The sequence below is a fragment of the Hesperophylax consimilis genome, chromosome 29, assembly GCF_061612785.1.
Source record: "Hesperophylax consimilis isolate HC1 chromosome 29, BYU_Hcon_1.0, whole genome shotgun sequence".
In the NCBI taxonomy this organism is placed as follows: Eukaryota; Metazoa; Arthropoda; class Insecta; order Trichoptera; family Limnephilidae; genus Hesperophylax; species Hesperophylax consimilis.
In genome coordinates, this window is record NC_142864.1 from 4600563 (window position 1) to 4604966 (window position 4404).

Sequence of the window (4404 nt, forward strand, 5' to 3'; positions counted from 1 at the left end):
TACGAATACGAGATACTATTCGCTCTCGTCGGGATTGCAACAAAAGTACTTTTTTCTCAGCCATTGTATTGAGAAATTAATCTGCACAAAAATGCCGAGTGAATACAACAATTTATTTTAAATATTAACAAATTTGTCACCAGTTAAGTATTTTTTACTACCTACAGGCAATTTTCGCTAACAGCACGGCTGACGCGAATTTTACATATAGATCAACTTTTATGAACAATTTAACCTTGAAATAATTAAATTAACCACTATTTTTTCAATTAATATAAATTATCAGGCTCGAATGACCAATGTTGGGGACGGATATAGCACCGTCGCAACGCGGAATAATAGGATTGGAAAAGTTCGGAATGCCGACTTACCCTTTTCTATTCTTCCACGGTTTTCAATCCTTCTTTGCGCTGGTTCACAACAATTCACAAATTTCACAATGCGCGAGCTCACGATGGCTTTGATTTTCGACACGGTCGATAAGGGGGCTCCGTAATCAAACGATGTTGACAGGACGAATATTTTAACTCAACTAACGTCGGCATAGGAGAGGAGAGGAGTTGGTTAGATAGGCCACAATAATTTTACAAAGGATAGAAGGTAGGTAGCACGATGCTAGGTGCCAACAGATCTTGTGAGATGTTTTCCACGCTGATCAAGCATTACTGCACCTGTTTCGTCAATTTTTCCGCATGCAGTAGTTATCATTCTATCAGAGATCCCCAATGTTTGCAAAAACATTGTTTGGCAAACACGTTGTTTATTACTCTGATTTATTATATTTAAATAATATTCTCGCGAAATTCCACGCCTGGAGTTATTAGGGTTTGCAGCCGTAATTTGTTTTTTCGGCACTAATTTCACGTGCTGACAAATAAAATTCCACTGCAAGACATGACTTCCTAATTTCCAAAATGCTGCGAATATTTTTTTTCGTGATTCTTCGTCCAAAGTATTCTTGCATTTAAAGCGGCAGTTTGATTTGCAACCTGGTCCCATTTTCTTGGCTAATTTTAACTGACCCTTTCTGGTCTTATGTTCAAGGCCCAAAGAGTGCAATTTTTTTGCTTTATTTACGACCCAGTCCTCAGGGTTTCTTGTGCGTTTATGCACCTTCTTCTCTTTCGGTGTGAACATTCTTTTCTGAACTGAAAGTGGTTGTATTGAATCCGTAACATCACTTAAATTTGCTGCGATCTAAAAAAAAATAAGTTGACTAAAATACATATATTTTTTAAAGCATTTTAAATCGTATTTTTTTGCCGTAGATATAGAGTGCTTGTAAGTGGAGTATCCACTTTACTAACATAAGATGATTAATGAAATAAATTAAATTTAAATGTCAGATAATTCTCCGCACTCTAAAAAATACATCTCGATTAAAACATTTCTATTAATTTTAAGCATTTGAAAACGTAATCATTTTTGTGAAATACATACAGAGTTCGAAATATCCATATTATCAGTTGTTTTAGTAGCACGATAGAACAATCCTGTTTCCTCATTAAGAAGCAACATGCAATCAGGAGAGGTTGGTCTGCAAACACTCAATTCTATAGGTCTTGAATTACTACATTCATCAGGCGTCCAACCGTCATCAGAATTCACTCCACTAAATTCTTGCTGATCTCCATTGGGACCCAATAAGTCATCAGAAGTAGACTCTGTAATAATATATTATAATATGAATAAACAATATATAAAAAAAGAAGAATTCACAAACCAATTTTCGAGGTATTAGAATTTTGAATTAAATAAATTTTAGGTTATGTGTGAGATATGTTTAGACTTACCAGACTGCGTTGTAGACAATAATGCTCTGCCATTAGCTATTATTTTAGCTGTCCTACTGGATATACTCCTGTTTAACTCTTTCACGGTACAATTCTCTTTTTTATCACTACAATAAGCAACCCGCAATGACTATAACACCAACTGTCAAACGCAATTCAAATGATAATATCGATATTTCTCCATGGAATAACGAAGAAAGTCAGACTTACGACCATAGACAAAAAAAAATCCGATTAAAAGGGCAGTAACTCAACTTACTTCTTAAGTACATGGAAAAATAATGACTTCGTGACTTACAACTATTTTGAAATGGCTTTTTCTCACGCTGTATAAGAGTTATAAATGTCTTCTTGAAAGGTAGATAATTATTTATGAAACCCGAAAATGTAACTAACTCAAAAACACCAAATTTTGAGTTACTGCAGTCTTCCTTGGAGCAGTCGATATATTCTACCTACAACAAGGTCAAGTTAGAGTTACTACAAAAGGGCGGGAAATTTAAATCCATCACTCCCTCTAAATTTGAGCCTTATAATATTTAAAAAAAAAAAAACAAAAATAACTGGATATTAATTACCTTTGAAACAAGATATTATACAACTTTCAAAATATTCTTACATAATATTATTTGTAGAGTTTTTAATTGTGCATTCCAAGTTTAGATCTTAAAAATTGAAATTTATCCTTTGGCAATGCTTTGGTAAATATATCTGCATATTGATTATCACTACTTACAAATTTTAGATTAATAATTTTTTGATAATATTTTTCTTTAACAAAGTGGTACTTGATGTCGATATGTTTACAGCGTTTATGGAAGTTTACATTTTTGATAAAACTGATCGCACTTTGATTGTCTAAATGTAAGCACATTGTATCTTGTTTATATTCCTCAATATCACATAACAACTGTTTTATCCACATAGCTTCTTTGGTTGCAGCACAGGCTGCCATAAATTCTGCTTCTGTTGTTGATAGGGCAACTGTTTGTTGTCTTTGGCTAGACCATGTTACAGCTGCTCCATTTTTGATGAAAACATAGCCCGTGATTGAACGTCTTGTATCAGGATCATTGGCATAGTCAGCATCACTATAACCAGTCACTACTGGTGGCTGTGATGTGGATGAGTAATACAGTCCGTACTCTTTTGTATCTTTCAGATATTTGAAGATTTTCATCACGGCATTCCAGTGTGTTTTATTTTAACAATTTAAAAATCGACTCACTAGGCTCACTGCATACATAATTTCAGGTCGACTCACTATAGCTAGGTGCATGAGGGAACCCACAGCTTCTCTGTAAGGAATGTTCTTTTCTGGGTCTCCATCTCCTTTTTGTAACTTTACATGAGGGTCCACAGGAACACTGTTGGGGTTGGCATCAGTCATTTTAAACTTGTGCAATATCTGTTCCACATATTTAGTTTGATGTATGAATATACCATTGCTGAGTATCTCAATTTGCATGCCTACAAAGTTACTCACTAAATTCACTATTTTTACATCAAATACAGTTTTTAAGTCATTAGTTATTTCTTTTAGTTCTGATTCATCTTTAGAAAATAACAAGCCGTCATCAACATACAGGCAAAGGTAGAATTTCTTATTGTTGACTTGACCAAAATAAACACATAGCTTTGCTGTTGACGAAACCAAATTTCTTTAAAATCGAGTCAAACTTCTTATTCCAGCAACGGGGAGATTGCTTCAAGCCATACAGAGACTTGTTGAGCTTACATACCATATTGCCTTCACTAGGCAGACCTTCAGGTGGAGTCATTAATATAGTCTCTTCAAGCTCACCGTATAAGAATGCGGTTTTGATGTCAAATTGGATGATTTTAAGGTTATACTGGACAGCCATAGATAATAATAAACGTATCGAATCATACCTTACAGTTGGTGCAAAGGTTTCGGTGTAGTCGATACCTGCTGTTTGTGCAAATCCTTTTGCACAAAGTCGTGCCTTGAACCGTGGACCCGTTGACTCCTCCTTTATTCGGAACACCCATTTGCATCCTATCACTTTGGCATTTGGAGGTTTTTCTATCAATATCCAGGTTTCATTCTTCTTATGTGCATCTAGTTCTTCATCAATTGATTTTATCCATTTTTCTTTATTTTCTGAACTAATTGCTTCTTCATATGTTTCCGGAACATCAGGAATAAATGAACATAGGTAAGTACTTTCTTCAGGCAAGTTTTTGTTTTTGTTTCTAGGTCTCAACTTCACACTACTTACTTCAGGTGATTCAATACTGGTGTCTGGTATGTATTCACTGTCAGAAGTGGATTTGTTTTCTTTTACAGATTCATTTGAACTTTCTGAGGCACAATCTTCATCTTTTGAACTTTCCTCTTCTGTTTCAATTTTATTCATGGATAATTCTAAAGGAACAAAGTCTCTTTTCACAGAAGATTCAAGAAATGTAGCATCTCTACTTTTTATTACTTTTCTGTAATTCGGCAGTATGAATCTATAACCTTTTGTGCGGTCACAGTATCCGATGAAGATCATCTTTTGTGCTTTTGGATCCCATTTCTTGCGCTTTTCTTTAGGCAGGTGAACCATTGCCTCACATCCAAATATACGCATATGATTCACATTTG

The 4404-nt window shown here is 34.8% G+C and overlaps 1 pseudogene; it reads right to left on the bottom strand.

Moving 5' to 3' along the window:
* Positions 1–2259: 2259 nt before the first annotated feature.
* LOC149409793 (uncharacterized) lies at positions 2260–3183 on the bottom strand (annotated as a pseudogene).
* Between the last annotated feature and the right edge of the window lie 1221 nt (positions 3184–4404).